We start from the raw sequence: 17,988 nt of genomic DNA on the forward strand, positions 1-17,988 counted from the left end.
AGGACTTCCTTAAGTAGGGATGGCCAATCTGCGGTTCTACAATGCAGAAGATGCTCAGTTAAAGAACATCTACAAAATCAATATATTATTTTGCAACATGCACTGTTAGGTGTTAAAGATTCTATTAAAACATCATGCCTCCAGAATCCATAACCAAAAAACTATGGGGGGAAATTTACTAAATAAAATTCGTAAAAAAAATGATGAAATTCGTAAAAAAAAAAAACCGAATGATTCTATTGGCCGCCTAGCGGTCAATCAGGAGCCGAGAATCATTCAGAGGAGAGGCGCTGAAGGTGAACCTTCTGCGCCTCTCCAGTGCGATGGTGCCAGGTGATCGTTTTTGTTTTTTTCCAAGGATCGGAGGACTACTGCAGGAAAGAAGAGGACAGATCTATGCCGGAGGAGACCCTAGTGTGTATGGACCTTAAGGGAATTAGCAGGGTGAAATTCATTGACCATTTAATTATGCTAGAAATCTAGGGTATATTTGGTTATTCTGTACGTTTCTGTGGTCTGACTTTATAAATGGCCGCTATTAAATAAACTCATTATTTTCTTTGGATGTTTATTACTGGTGCACAAGCCTATCAGCAGTGACTCAATTGAAAACAATATTTTATCTTACGAAACCAAAATCACTATTTCCAAATTCAACATAAAAACCCTGCTTATTACAGTATTAATCTAAAAAAAACATTTTAGTCCCTACACTTCATGTTCAATATATTTTCAAATAAATGTTATGTATAAAATGTACTACTTTATAACATTTTATTCATATTAATAATAAGCATTACTTTGCATTAAAAAGCCAATGTGATTCTGAATTGCAAAACAGTGCTGAAATATACATATACATGAACAGTACATGCAAGCTTCTCAGCTGACAAAGAAAGGGCTGTCAGCGGGATAATATAGGTTTGTATGCATGTCCCAGAACGCACCTGAACTGTGACTCCGAGAGAATACTATAAAAAACAACTGGAGCTTTCTAATCAGTTCCCCAGTGTCACCAAAACCCAGGAGTGAGAGGCTGAACAAGAGAGGTGCCCAGGAGAACGCTTGTTTACTCGCACAACCGGCAAAAACACATATTTCCCTTCCTCCCTAATGAAGGGCCCAGACCTGCAACATGCCAAATCCAATTAATTCTTGTCTGAACTAAAAATATAGCAACATATTTTCTTTAAAAAGAGGATAAGCTAATAGTACATTTTCATCTACATAACAGTACGGGTAGTAATATTAGATGCCTACAGTCTACATTTAACATCTACTGTCATAAGGCAAAACGTTGTGGCCAAAGACAGCTAATTTGCTTGAAAGCAGACTGGGAAAATAGAAAAGGTCTCAGCATGAACATTAATGACCTTGTCTGCCAGTAGTGATGAGAGAAATATGACCCCCTCGAGGGAGACAATAAACGACTAATATGTCCCAGGGACGACTGGGTGCGGCCAACGATACTATGAAAAATGCTTCACTGGTTCTCTCCCACTTAGATCTGGATTTATAATGCATAATTTATGAATGCTCATTGCAGTGATGTGATGATAGGCATACAACACTAACAGAAAACACATACAGTGAAAGGAATTAAAGTTATAACATAGCAACCGACTAAAAACAAAAAGTAGCGAACTTAAAAATAAAAAAAGAAGGGGAGCGCGGTGGTTTACAGTGCAGCATAAACTTCAACATATAAAACAGAAAAATGCAATGTGCAACTTAACCAACACCTTTGCACTGAAGCTTTGTTAAAATATTAAAAGTAAAATAGAATATTTTTCCCTCAAAAGAAATCGCTCTAATTCTTTACACTTCTATTTTCCAATCATCTCAACAGCACATACAACTATACTTATTCTATAGGTCAGAAGCAATAGGTTGATCCAAGATTTTGAAACCTAGAATATGTCCGCAGCCCGATCGATGGCCGGGCTGCGCGCATTTCTGCACATGTGCATACGCAGGGTGTGTGCACCCACAACGAACATTCTGTTCGCCAGGTGCATGCACCCTACAAAGTGGGTGGAGGGCAGAGAGGGGCATGGGCAGCATCATTACCATATGGAAATGCCCAGAGTTCCCATGCTAATGAGGGCATGATGGACAGATGGGTGGGCAGCAGACGTCACTGGATGTCAGCTACCCTCATACTCCTCCCCCCCCCCCCCCCCCCCCGAGCTCAGAGCAACACTATTGGCCCATACAGGGGTACTAGTATTGGCAAGTGTATATACACTTGCGATGCCAGCAAGCAGGGGCGGGGAGGTGAAAGAAAGTGCTCATCTATAAATGCAAAGATTGTGGAGGAGGTAGATAGCAATCCGTGGGAGCACGCAAGGTCCGTGATGCAGGGCATTCACATTGGGCAATATAATGATTGATATCGCACAGAAGGGATAACGTGTGCGACAGCTGTAATTTCTATCAGCCAGTGTTACTTAAGCAATAAGGGAAGCTAACAAAATCGTTAACGATTTCCTATTGATGCACGTATACATAAACAAAGTTGGTTTTGCAGAATTGTTTGTTGTGCCCAGAGTTTTTTTTTACTTTTCTTGAAAAGCAAAAATATAAAACTTCGATAGCCACTGTGCCTGTGGAGCAAAACGCAATTCACTTGCACGAATAAAAGTTTTACTTGCGTCACAGGTTTCTCAAAATGTAACCAATAAAAAAAAAAAGTTTCATACATTATTTAAAAGAAGCGGTAAGAGCACTTAGTCCTGCTTCCAATCAACCAGGGGAGCACTACGTACAACACAGCATACCGAGAGATCGTCACAAGGTACAGATATGTATTTGGCCTTTTTACCCACATACGAGTAACAGGAAATATTTAACTAACTTTTTCATGTCACTATCACATTTCACTATTTAATGGGAGAACTATTTTCATTGCTTCCTTTGAATAAATAATTTAAAAAGTTCAGTGGAGTTACATAACTAGTAATACAGTTTAATACATATGAAAGATTCATGAAATTAACCACATCTGGTGAGATTAGATTTTCCAGGCACACTGAAGGTAGACATTTGTGCAGTTACCAGGGGAAATAAGAGAACTTAATTCACTGAATTATACAAAATATCACCTTTACATAATAAAATACAGACACAAACAAGCACTCTGTGTGGCGCACACATCATTTAAAAGGGCACGTCATACAAAAATCTTAAAGTAATTAGCAAAAAGCTTATTTTTAATACTGCCTTCCAGTCATTATCTGACTATCGAATTATAGCCCTCATTTGGCGACTACAATTCCCCGTTTTTACACAAAAGTGTGTAGGTCCGTGGCTTTAGGCAGATCCTATGTATTAATCGTGGAAAAAATGCCTAATTATCTGTGATTTTGTTTTGCCTGCTTTAGGCTGGTGAAACAAAATCCCCCATAAGATGTAGCATCAAGGCTAATAGGATAGGTCCTGGCGAACCCATTAGCCATGGTAAATTACAGTCATTAATTGGATATCCCCCATTGTTTGCCTAATGGGACAGTCAGCCCTAATTCTCACGAGCATGTGCTTTTATTAGAATATATCCCTTACACCTTGTTAATTGTGTCAGTGCCCTGTCCCCGATGCAACGGTCTTTATTTACCATGTACTTGTAAGCTTGCAGCAGAGCCCTCCTACCTCAATGTCTGTCTGTTACCCAGTTTTTCAATCACTGCCTTCAATTGTAAAGCGCAAAGGAATTTGCTGCACTATATAAGAAATGGTAAATAAAAGAATAAATAATGTACTTGTCATGAATTGCATTGTACTGTAATTCATTATTTTCTTGTTTATCGCTCATCTATGTATTGTCATGTGCTGTGGAACCCTTGTGGCACCATATAAATATATGATAATAATAATAATTACAGATTTGCAGTCTTGGGGGGTGAGCAGTCATCTTTCCTTTGTGGGCTCCACCCTACATAGGCCACATTCCTGCCCTGATCAGCCTGGGGAAGTTTTCACAATAGCAGATGTTCCCCTTGCTTGGTGTTTGTTCTCCTGTTTTAGGGATAACAAACACCATGGCTGTCTTAACAGCATTGTGGGCCCTTGGCAGAGCAATGCACTGGGGCCCCTACCGGAGTTTAAACAACATAAAATAACTTCCCACAGGGTCTTTCCACCTGCTATTAGCCATCCAGCAGAAAGCATTAGCTTACAGCCAGTAACGGACTTTAAATGACTGCTGAAATGAATGGGAAAAGCTCTATACAGTAGAGGCAAAGTCTCCCGATAAGATCGCTTATCCAAAGTATTCCAAAATATTAGAATATTTCAGATTTTTCTTCGTTTGTGTTTCAGCCCATACTTGCTGACTTTTCAAACAGCCTCTCCGGGAGAAGCCCTGAGAGAACAGCCGGATCTCCAGGTTGGGGGGCAGGTACGGGGCTGATGACTGAAAGCCCCGTCTCCAATCCATGCAAACACTGCGATTTGCGGGTCTGCGAGTAGGGGGCGGGGCTAAAAGTATGCGACTTGCGTCATTAGTCCTGCCCCTTGCCATGGACAAGCGAAAACCTGGTAATTAGTGCGGCACAGAAGGGGGGTGCGGGAGCTGCCTGGCTTTTGCGGGAGGATTGCCGACCTTCCCGGGGGGCCGGGAGGCGGACCCGATTTTCGGGAGCCTCCCGGCAATTCCGAGAGGGTAGGCACGCCTGCTACAGCCCCTTGAACAATCAGTCACTAGTCAGATATTTTAATATATATATATATATATATATATACAGGTCGAGTATCCCGTATCCGAATATCCGTTATCCGAATTATTCCGAAATACGGACATTCCAGAAAGTGAAAAATAATTTTTTTTTTGCTAAAAACTCACTGGGGACATTTGTAACAGCATCACTGGGGACATGATATGTAACTGGCACTATATATGTGCAAGACAATGATTGCTTGGCATTCAAATTCAGTGCTGAGATAGTACACACATTTTGTTTCACGTTTTGAAACCTTGTTTTTTGAACAATTAAAATATATTTGTGTGTATTTTATGTGGTAATAAAATATATTTGTGTGTATATTATGTGTTTATACAGCATAAATGCAAGATACTTCAAAATACATCATAGAAATATTAAAATATTCCGAAATACGGAATAATCCGTTATCCAAAATTCTCCTGGTCCCGAGCATTTTGGATAAGGGATACTCAACATATATATATATATATATATATATATATATATATATATATATATATATATATATATATATATATATATATATATATATAGGAACAAACATAGGCGTCACTCCGGGTCTTAGGTGAAACAAGCTTTACTGTGTGGCGGCCACACAGTAAAGCTTGTTTCACCTAAGACCCGGAGTGACGCCTATGTTTGTTCCTATGCATCTGGTAGTATCGTTCTACTAAGGAAGGCACCCGGACAGTTACCGTTGGAGTGCAACGAGTGCCGGACACCCCCCCTGACGCTATATATATATATATATATATATATATATACACACATATATATACATATATATATATATATATATATACACACACACACAAACACACCTTATATTATATATGGATATTCTTATAAAGAAATAAGGATAAAAAAAACATTAAAACTTCTAATTCAGAACTGAACGCTGCTGTGCAAATTTACACAACAGACGATTATCGATAGACTGAGCATATGTCTGGGCCGCAACGCACTTGGGCTATGCAGTCCAGCTACCTTTGATCCCTAGCCGTTCGCAAGGTAATTGACAGGAAGCCGGCATTTGGGGGTGTTAACCTCCCATTTTCTGGGCATACTTGAATAATGGCAGGCGTGTCTGAAAACACTTGTGTGCTTTATCACTTTAGGTGAGAGTGAGACATCAGCTTCAGCCTCGACCAGGAGGATTTCATTGCAGCCGATGAGTAAGTCCATGGCTACTCAGAGCCTACGAACAGTAGTCACCATTGGGAATCATTCAATGGTGAGCTGCTTAGGAATGGTTTTGGAAGTCTTCTCTAGCCTTACACATCTATTTACAGAGTGTACACACTGATTCGCAAGGTGGGATTCCAATCTGCCAGGGCCCTATGTTATGTAGAGTATATTGGAAGACAGGGTAGGGATTGTCACAGGTGTGGTGCACCAAAAGAGAGAAAATAATTTTTACACTTAAAATGTACCTTTTATTGGTTTCTTTAAAACTGCGAAATATACAAACTAACATGCAACATAGAACAGTGAATACAGTGATTTAAAAAGCTGCACGTGCGGTATCAACATGCAATGCCTCCTAATGTGAGGATCAATTTTCTGATATCTTAGGTATGTGCTTATCCCTTGGCGTATCTGATGGCTCAATTTAGCCTGGTCACAGATATCAGCGGGTACATGTACTTGTACGGATATATCGAATGATCCGTATAGGTGTCACTTGTGTCTCTTATTTAAATATGATAATATCCCTGAGTCCGTGTTGGAGACATTCAGGGATATTATCATTTGTCTTCCAATATACTCTGTCTAAAACATTGTCCGTGGTGGCACACCTCTGCACCTCTAAGTGTTACCCAAACAATACCAGTACTTGCAGGGGGCCTATGTCATATTACCCTATACCTCTACATTATAATCTTGTGCGATTGAACTCACCAAAAAACCCTATCTCCCCTATGTTAGGTACACTGATTAGCTGGTAATCTTCACCACTGGAGCATGTATAGCTGTATGCCCCTCAAACTTACTAATAAGAAAAAAAGAAAAAAAGTCAACGATCAACTGAAAAAAATCAAGGCATATTTTTGATTTGTAAAACATCAAATCGCAAATAAGATACAACAAAAAATAATAATTACCTACATTTCCAACTACTTTGGCAGTATGCTTATGAGACAGTAAGCTTGCTGAATATGTATTGACTGCATTTGCTCAGAATTCCAATCAACATCATTCTTGTGGAGGTGTAGTATATAAACAGTTATTTGTCTACCAACTAAAGGCTCATTTTATAATTTATGCATGCTATTAAATTTCAAATGATCTTGTTTATTAATAAATCCTTGTTATACCTAGCTGTGTTATTGTTTTATACATCAGTATAGCAACAGCGCTGTTCTATATTCTTCTTTCAATCAACATGAAGCGGACAGCTAAGAAACTAGTGGATAGGTTGATAACATGAGAATACTCAGGGGTAGATGTATGAAGCAGTGATAAAGTGTCTGGTGCTTTATCACTGGCCAATCAGCTCCTGACTGTTAAGTTACTGGCTGGGTTTAAAAAGGGCCAGTCAGGAGTTGATTGGCCGGTGATAAAGCAGCAGGTACTTTATAAACTTCTCCCTTATCACTACTTTATACATCTACCCCTGAGTAGCAAAAAAAAAAAAAAATCAACTTAAAACTAAAAACAATAAAATAGGAGATTTGTGTCAAATGCTTAAATGAAAAATGGTTTAAAAATGTACATTACTATAGGATCTTTACATATTTGGTTATAAAACTCACAGAAATGTATATATGTTTGTACCTGTAATTGCTGATACTGAGAGCATATCTGTTCTACAGTGTGTGTAATTATATATATATATATACACACATACATATACACGTACACACACATATGTATGTTTACATTAGTGTTTATTCTAGCTCCCGCTATCTTTGAAAACCCATGCAGTTCCTCTTCCCTGCCTGGGGTGTCACTGTCTGCTGTAGTGCTTCTAGCACAGTGTGGTCCGTATATCAGCACTGATATGCAAACCAGACCTGTGCTAGAAACATCACAGCAGACAGCGACACCCCAGGCAGGGAACAGGAACTGCATTGGTTTTCAAACATAGCGGGTGCTAGAATGAACACTAATATAAACATACAAACATACATATGTTTATACACACACACACACACACAAACACACACAAACACACACAAACACTGTAGAACAGATATGCTCTCAGTATCAGCAATTACAGGAATGGTAAAGAACACCCCCTTCCCAATGGCTCCATTCAGCTGTTATTCTATAAGGGACTGTGGTTTGTATCACAGCTCAGGAGGAAAACCAAGATTGAGATGCTGCAGAGTGAGGTGTGAGCAAGATAGCCAATCAGAAGACAGAATATGCAAATAACGCAGACTGTGAATGCTAATTCTACTGCTTACACACCCACCACAGCCATTTAAAAGTGTTAGACTAAATTCCATATATATTTTTTGTTTCCCCACATTTAAAAAAGGGTAATGAAAAAATATTGTGCAACATTATTCAGACCACTGTATCTCTAAATTGCCGTCTCCCAATTTGCAGCATTAAAGCGCATAAAATGCTGCATATTGCTGTAAATGTGCTTGTAATACAATGCAGACGTGCAAAAGGTGATCGATTTCAAATGAGAGCCATGCTCATGTACATACAAATGAATTCTACATCAATCTATGCAAAGATGTGCGACAAGCTGGCAATGCTCAGAATATCTTTAGCATTTCACAGTAATGAGCAGATGTCACCACACGATGGCACTGTTGCATCAGCTTAGACACAGTCCATCTGATAATAGACGTTGTAGGCATTTTGTTTCTCATACAAATAAGCTAGATCACACACCAAAATGTAGTTTTATATAACATTGAAAGGTTTCTATCTAGATTTTAATGCAGGTTCACTTTACAAAGTACCTTATATGTTCAGTTTATAGTACCAGTCTAAACAAATACTACTTCTATATTCATCATTTACATACATCAATTGTATCTAAGAAGATAATCTTGAGGTATCTAATATATCCTCAAGATTAAAAAAGTTTTCCATTGTCCCCAACAAGATTTATATTGCCCAGAATATATTCTGATTGTTTTGTTCACACGATTTCATGACACTGTTGGATTCATAACGATGTCTATATTACTGCACAATAAATATTATGCCTCCAACTGATCAGATACTAATAAAACAATGTGTTTTATGTTCATGTCGTACAACTAACAAGACTGCAAATGTTATCTGTGAATAACTGCATGATGAATGCAATAATATACTGTATGGAAACTTCATTCACTACATAATCTAATACAGCAAACAATAAATATTGAGAGCATGTGTGCGTATAGATTAAGATTATATTATAGATTCATCTCATGGAGCGCAGTTTATGGTGGCTCTATGTTACCAGATAATAATCACTGAACACACATTCAGAAGAATGGCTGGGTACATAGTTAGTCTCACATACAAGAGTATTTCACAGTAATATATTACACATTTTCTTAAACCCGCTTATAAATTATGCGACTTCTCAGATAGGAGTAGTCGTATACAATCCCCCTTGAACCGCCCAGTAGCTTTCTGGGTGGCAGGATCGCATACAATACATCATATGTGGTGCTTTTGCAGATGGATCATATGTGATCCCAGCAGGATCCGATAAATCTATAGTGCAGGCCTTGCCATCTCTGGCTTTGATCCACGTAAAAAGACAAAGCATCAGATCACGAAACATATGTGATTTTAAAATTTTTCATTCGATGTATCGAACCGATCACTCAGAAACAGATGAAAAGGGCCTGAATAGCACTAGTGCAGGCCTGTCCAACCTGTGGATCTCTATGAGGTTGTCAAACTACAAATCCCATCATGCCTTGCCACAGTTTTGCTATAAGGGAGTTTCACAACATCTGGAGAGGCACAGGTTGGCCTGTCCTGCACTAGTGTATGGGCAGTTCGGAGTTGTATGGTAGTTGCATTGTAATGGAAATAATAGAAGGCAAAATACCCCTATTGACTGAATCGCAGATGTGAGTGCAATGTCTGAAGATGCAGCATCAGATAACCATCACGACCATCAGTCGCGAAGTCTGAAGGTGCCCATACACGCACTGATCCCGGCGGTGCGATATGTGCTTTGAGGTGCACGCTCCCACGGCACCTCATCGCACAGTACAAAAAGTATGTGCTGCACATACTTTTTGTACTTGCTTTTCATCGCATCGCATCGCATCGCATGCACAAGGCATGCAATGCGATGTGATGCGTGCTATTTAAGCTCAAAACACACGCCCGCATCGGGACGTGTATGGGCACCTTGACTTCGGATTAAACCTCCAGCTTTGGAAACTGACCCCATCGCAGCCGCCCACTCCCTGTTTAATTTGAAAACTAAGCGGCCGATTCAGCGAATGAAGATCTGGCTTTTCAAAGAGCCGAATCTGCAGTGGCGAGAATGAGTGCGAGTTGATATTTCCAAGTACTGGAAATATCGGACAGTACTGAATACCCTCCTTAACTGGAAAAGTGGAGATGATAACCATCATTATCTAGTATAGTCTATAAAATGACAGCAGAAACCGGATTAGTTACCATGACAAATAAACAATACACTGTTTCTAGCCTTTTAAGACAACATTTAACCAAGTTTGTACGACATGGTTATTCTGGGAAAAAAATACAATACAAATTTTTAATTGTAAACTATAATTTTTGTTTTTGGTACCTCTAACAAACTGCAACATATGTAATAATAGAGCGCAATATAGACTTAATTAAATAGTAAACGCCAAATGGCATAACTATTGTTCTGTAAAACTGAAGCAAGTAGTGGAAATGCAAATTAAATTGAGCCTCATTCAGACAAAAATCGGGGGGTTGCGAATTGTCGGAGCACAGTGATCAGGTAAATGCTACCGAACCAGTGTGGATTCCTATGCACGACTGTGAATGCATTCGCAGCCGTGCATATAAGGGTAAATCCATTCGCAATCACTCACAATCGATTGGATTTGTCCCCGTTTACAGCGGCCGAGTAAGTCTAATACTTGTTCAGCGCTGCTAAGGCTGTGGGGAGATCGTGATTGCTGCCAGCATCCCTCCTTACCAAGGGCTGGACGCCTCATGCTTTTTCTGGGGCACTCCCAGAAACATTGGCAGGCCGCCCACCTGTCAATGAAGTTGCGAACTGCCAGTGATGAAAACACATAGATGACTCAATTCGCATGGCCAGCTTGCGAATGCGCACTAGGATCCATTAGTGCAGGCATTCCCAACCACGGTCCTCAAGGCACACCACAGTGCAGGTTTTAGTGATATCCAGGCTTCAGCACAGATGGTTTTATCAGAATCCTCAGATACTAATTAAATCACCTGTGCTCAAGCCTGGATATCTACAAAACCTGCACTGTTGGTGTGCCTTGAGGACCGTGGTTGGGAATGCCTGCGTTAGTGTTACCTAGGGTGACCAACTCATCCCTTTAATCTGGGACGCATAATAATTACACAGGTTCTGTGGCTGGCTTTCACCTGGTTTTAAACTGCCACACCTCAAGACTCCATTTCACCTGCTTTTAAACTGCCACAGAACCTGTGTAATTAATATGTGTCCCGGATTAAAGGGATGAGTTAGTAACCCTAGTGTTACCGCTAGGCTGTTTTAGCAGGGCGCTGCACACTGCCCGATTTTTAAAGGGCAATATGCTCCCTGCAGCTCTAGCAGCACCCCATTAAAAGAGCCTGCCTCCTACCCCGTTGGTGTGACCGGGGAAGCCCAGCGCCGCCGTAGATGGCAACGCCCGTTGCTTACCCGGTGGTGCAGAGCCTTCAGTGACGGCGGCCGGGCCCGCCGCATTTCGTGATGGTGCAGCACAGGCACACCCCTTTTGTGACATTGGTGGCCTGGGTCCGCCCACAACAGTGGCCCGGTCCGCCCACCTTATGCTGCTCCTGTACAGCGGTGCCCTGCCCACCCCATTTCCTAGAAGGAACACTGTCTGTACGTATGCGTGGTCGTTCACTAATCGGCAGGGCTGTGAATGGGTCTGAATCAGATCCTTAGCATTCAGACCTTTAAATGCTACATGACTGAATACTAGATTGCAGGAGTGTGGTAAATGTTATGAGGAAGGTGTCTACTATACAATAAATGCATTGTATAACTAGCTGTGCAGTGGTTAGTAACGGTTGCACTGTTTGAAAGCTACACACTAAATGATGCTGCATTATAGCAGTTACTGAGGATATCCTCAGATTGAGCTCCATGTAAAGTGGACATAGCTTACAATATAGTGTGTACAAACTGGACAATATACACAAAACTGGTTGTTACTATGCATATATAATATACAAAATATCCTCTAGTGTGTACACACCTTATGGTTAACACTTCATCAGTACCACTGTGTATATAAATCTCCTTTGGGCTTTATGTAACACCAGAAAACAGGGATGTTACAAGGGAGGTTGGATTTCTAAACTCTGTTTCTCTTCCGCATAATTAAGGACCTACTGTAGCATACTTAATTTATCGTCATTTAACTAAAAATGCCCTGTAGGGCAAAATGTATGTATGGCAGCATTCAGAGAGAGATTCCAGAATAATTTTCTATCAAATGCAGCTGTTCACCAAGTTCAAACAATTCACTACCCATCATTCATTTGTTTTGGATGAGTTCTGCTTTTAAGAATGAGGAAAATCACTAAAGAACCTACAGAGGCTGGTAAACGATGTATTATCATTGCACTGTACGCTCACATATTGCAGACTTCAGGAGGTATTCAATTTATGCCGTTCTCTCCAACAGTCGGGAAAATCAGCACATTCTACCTATTCAATCCAAGTGCCACGTTTTCGACTGTTCGCACGGTCAGGATTGGCAAATAATTCACTGATCTACGTGTTTTAGTAAAATATGCGTCCATTTAACTAGTTTCCACATATGCAGATTCATCTTTAAACAAAGTCAACCTGCATCTGCGGAATTGCCATCTAAGATGGCTGCATCGAATAGGTATTTTTCAGGTATTCATGATCGAATACCCCCTGTCCATGACTTCAAAGAATACACTAAACACAGTCTTTAAAAGAGAGTCTCAAAATAAGCTGCCAATACAAAACGAATCATTATAAAAGTGATTAAAAATTGATTTTTAAATGTTAAATCATATAGCGAATAAATCACGTGACCTTTTTAAAGAGGAATTTAAACTCTAAGAGACAAATTACAGTTTGAAAGAAAGACGGTCACATTATTTTGCATACAAGATACTATACATTTCTAATGTACAAAAAAAAAATCTATTTTAATAAGGATCCACAAGATGTCACCCTTGTTACACACTACAAATGCAACAATTCCAATCTGAAACCAAGGGAAATGGTTTTATAGAACTCGAGTCTCCAAGGTGTTTCAAAAACTTGGTGCCTAAGTTTTAATGAGATGGACTATGCTTCGTGGTTGCAAATTTAAGTTAACCTGTGTAATATTACTGAAGTACAGAGATATCTTCATGACTTTCAGTTCAATCTACAAATTGAAGATAACAAAGAAGGTTTTTATTACAAAAGAAATTTCACAAAATTGTATTACACCGTCTTTCACATGTGCAGAGATGTATGGTCTTCTAAGCAACTAAATGTAATATCGGTTTTCATTACTGCAGCTGGAAATAAGTGTTAAAGCTTTCAGTACTTCAATTAATGTTTGATCATATTAACTGTATGTTCACTGGCAAATATATACTGAACACTACATTTCTACTAAAAATATAAATTTAAAATGATCAAATATTTAAAGACTGTTAGGAATTGTTCTTTATTCTCCATGAACAGTAGGCAATTAATTATATGTTCAAAGGAAATAAGTAATAAAATAAAAGTGTCCATGCACTATACAATGAAATAGATGCAGCCTATTCAAATCATATGCAACAAAAGCGGTTTTCCAAGGGCTCAGAATGTTGCAGTTGGTCATTCAATATCAAGGCATATGCAGCTGTTACTTGCAGGGAGGAACGCACAGATAATTAAAAAAATGTCTTATGGAAACAGCAGGGCTTGCTTCACAGCATTGGAGGTCCTAGGCAAAGAATTGCGTTGGTACCACTACATCATTTTAACAGTAGGCTGTTTTAGCAGAGCGTCGTGTCCTGGCATTGTGGTGTTGCGGACATGGGAATTGATGGCATTAATGGCTGGGCACACCACTATTGGTGATGCAGATGAGGCCGCACTGCTCCCTATCTATAGTGATGTCTGCTTGACCATGCCCCCTCTAGTTGCCCTTACTGAGAAATCACATTTGGCACAGGCATACCATATTCACTTTAAAAACAGGAACTTTACAGCATATCACAGTTTATTTAACTGCTGTATCCAAATACCACCACATGCAGATAAACTATTCCAATTTGCCAAGGTCACTGCGTACCATACTCACTGGAGGTGCAGGTGTAATACACACGTAGCGGTTTCTTTTGAGAAAAAGTCCCCACTGTATCCTCACGTATTGGAGGCGTATATCAGAAACAGAGGGGGAGAGGGACAGTCTCAGTAAACCTTACTGCCTCCTGCCCACATCCTAATGGGAATTCTATTCCTGCAATCTCGCACCATCTCTCCACATGCTTCCATAAAGAGAAATGCTGCATTGCTACAACCATCCGTTCATCAGCAAGCAGATAACCAATCCGTGTCTTACACCTGCCTGTAGGCAGGTTACTATTGGGTGTAATTCACAATCTAAGTGGCTAGGCAGCATTCTCTACCTTGTGAACAAATGCATGCAGATGTAGCCACTCATCGTGGCTCAGATTTGGCCACATGTGCGACTAGGTGCCTAGTCGCACCTGCGACTCGAGACACCAAGCTGCGCTGGACTTCCGGCTATTCGTATGGTCGTCAACAAGATATTAAGACCTATAATGGTATTTAACCCTTTGAGAGATATGCAAAATATCCACTAAAAATGTCAGGGTCGAAGTCAAGAAATATGAATCTCTTTAGTCAGGGCTCGACAAATACCAGTCGCCAGGTCGCCATGGCGACCAGATTCTGCTTCCTGGCGACCAGATTTTTTGGGAGAGAGGAAGCAGAATCTGGTCTGGGCAGATCAGTGGCAGCGTTTCCTAGCCCCCACCTGCTGGAGGTCAGCAGAGCGGCCAGGGTGCTTGACCCCCCTCTCCCCATCCTAAGGGACCAGCGGCAGCGTACTGAGCAGCGCCCGCCCCCTGGAAGTCAGCAGCGCGGGCTGGGTACCAGACCCCCCCCCCCTCAGGGACCAGCGGCAGCGCACTGAGCGGCACCCGCCCCCGTCCCCTGGAAGTCAGCAGCGCGGGCTGGGTGCCCGACCCCCCCTCAGGGACCAGCGGCAGCGCACTGAGCAGTGCCCACCCCTGTTCCCCACCTTCTGGAATCCAGCAGCGCGGACAGGGTGTCCAACCCTCCCCCCTCCAGGGACCACCAACGGTAGCGCATGGAGTCTGCAGGAAGTCAGCAGCGGCCACTGTTGACCCCTTCAGTGCGGCAGCTGCTGCCAAAGAACTCGGCGCCTCCTCTATGGCCCCGTGTAAACACATGTTAACCCCTGAAGAGAATGTTAACCCCTGGCAAAGTATGTAACCCCAAGGGGATAGGGAAGAGGATGGGGATATGGGGGGGGGGGGGAAATGCACACTACCTCTCCTTGCAGTGTGTCATGTTTTGCCCTAACCACCAGCATACATTTGTGTCGTCCCCCCCCCCCCTGTGTGGGCCTGCCCCACCTGTGTAGCCTGCACCCCCCTGCAAGTGCCAGCCTACCCCACCTGTGTGGCCTACATCCTCCTGCAAGTGCCAGCCTGTCCCACCTGTGTGGCCTGCACCCCCCTGCAAGTGCCAACCTGCCCCACCTGTGTGGCCTGCAAGTGCCAGCCTGCCCCACCTGTGTGGCCTGCACACCCTCTAGTGCCAGTCTGCCTCACCTGTGTGATCCCCCCATACTGTCTGCCCATTTGTCCATCTTTGCCCCAGTCCATCCATATATTCATAGATGCAGCATATGGTGCTCATTCCAACCATTTTCCCCAATCTGTACTGTACCTCTATGTTTGTCCATCCTACCTGACTGTCCTGGCAATGTCTCTCCTGCTCACTCTCCTTTTTCTACCCCTATCTCTCCCTGACTCTCTTGCTCTCTGACACTCTCTTTCTCTCCCTCCCTGATGCTGCCTCTCTCTCCCAGACACCCTTTCTTTTAGTTACACCCCTGGCCATGGGCATTATGGCGTGTGGTATTATATGTAATGGGCATTACAGTGTTTGGTTTACCGGGTAATGGGTGTTACGGTGTGTGTGGTATATGTAATGAGCATTATTGTGTGTGGTATAGTATGCAAAAGGTTTTTTGGTGTGTGGCACAATGTGTAATGGGCATTGTGGCATGTGGGTATGTGTACTGGGTATGTGACATGTGTAATAGGCAGTATAGTGTTACTTTTTGGCGCACACTGTCACTATTTTTTTTCTGGCTCCTACATTTTCATCCTGGCTCCTAGATTTTTAAAAAATTTGTCAAGCCCTGTCTTTAGTTATTGCTGTGAGTGACGCTGCCATTTTTTAGTGGATATTATTCTCACAGCAACATTGGCACTCTCAGGGTTTTATACTGCATATTTTATGCTACTAATATAATTTAATAAATGTGTCCTGCATATGTGCTCTTTATATAATATTAATTTTTTTGTTGAGAAACATGTTTTTAGCATTTTCTACCTACCTGCCAAAAAGTTACTGAGGCAACAGCCAGGTAGGCAGATGCATTATCCCAGCCCACCCTGCTAAGTCAGTGCGGTATGTTTACATACAGCAACTGTGTGGCCACACACTGCTAGGTTACACAAACTGAGTTGCCACATTAACTTTGTAATTGACAATGTTGACACTTAATTATCAACATTAGAAAGACAACATGGTCTAAACTAGTTGCGCAATTTGATATCCTCAAACTGTAAAAAGGTCCACAATGTCGACTTCTAACATCTCCGGATGAAATGTAAACAGTGAGGATGCCAATTGTCATAGATAGGCATCGTTGAGGAGGTTAGGATTAGGATGCAGGAAGGGGATAAAGGATTAGTGCTACATGCCAACAGCATGACCTGGTCTTCTGCTACCACCAACATTATTATGTTCTCCTGGTAACCCATTGCAGTGTGCAAAAAAGTGACATATATATAATGGATATCTTCTTGGCCAAACACTGCAGCATTTTTAAGTGCCACATCCAGCTGAATTGGTTCCAATAAAAACAAAAACCAGCCCAGCCTGTGCCAGAGTCAGTTTGGGAAAACAGTAGTAAATGTTGCAACCAATGACTGACTATGAGATCTCTGCATTAGAACTGGAAATCACATTAGGGAGCTTGTTGGCCAACTGCGTCCCCCTTTTCAAGAAGAGCACTTCTATTTCACAGAGTCCACTCTAGCAGGAATTTCATGAGCAGACTTGTTGGCAAACTGGCATCTTATGACATTGGTAAATAAGTTACTTTGTTCTTCATTATAACTCAATCAGTGCTAATAACAGAGAATGGAAATTACATGGCTGCAAACCTGCTTTTATACACCAGTTAGCATGGTTGTTGGATACATGGGAAAATACTGTACAATTATTAAAATAGCTTTCCACATGTTGGCCACACAGTGAATTTAAATAGAAAAATGGTTTATAACATTGAAAATACAGTTTCAATAATTTCAGTGGAAAATGTTTATCATGAAAATTAGAAGTTTCAGCTATATATATCAGGGATGATTCAATAGTTTCTTGTGAGCACTGCTGGCCGTCTACACAAATGAGGGTCTATCTGAGCTATTCAATTGTTGTTCTGTTCAGATGCAAAAGTATTTTTTTCTTGCAGCCTTCAGAATTGTGAGAAAAAAAAATGTTTGTAAATAGTCTAAAGTTTGGATGCCCAAAGTGTCTAACACCCAATCTAGCTATTTAGATGGGTTTAGCTAATTTGCGCAGCAAACCCCAGAGGTGTCAGGTGCCATAACTACTAATAGGTGTGTGATCGGAGAGACAATTGAAAAGCTCTTTTAGATGCCCATTCCAACTATCTTCCAGAACTTGGCGAAACAAACAATTGAATTGGCTCCATAAATTATTCATTGTTCATTTATCAAGCATAAATAGAGATAACATCCCTTGCTGATTATACAGATGTATCCTTATACATCTATTCTCAATACGCCATGCAATGCAAGAAGTCGA

The 17,988-nt window shown here is 41.2% G+C and overlaps 1 protein-coding gene across 1 annotated transcript in view; it reads right to left on the minus strand.

The window, feature by feature from the left end:
* The window catches only part of TDRD3 (tudor domain containing 3), a 240,430-nt gene that overhangs the window by 163,541 nt on the left and 58,901 nt on the right, over positions 1 to 17,988 (minus strand). The gene's annotated exons all lie outside the window — the stretch shown is intronic.

This window comes from Crinia signifera, chromosome 2 (assembly GCF_055691185.1).
Source record: "Crinia signifera chromosome 2, ASM5569118v1, whole genome shotgun sequence".
NCBI lineage: Eukaryota > Metazoa > Chordata > Amphibia > Anura > Myobatrachidae > Crinia > Crinia signifera.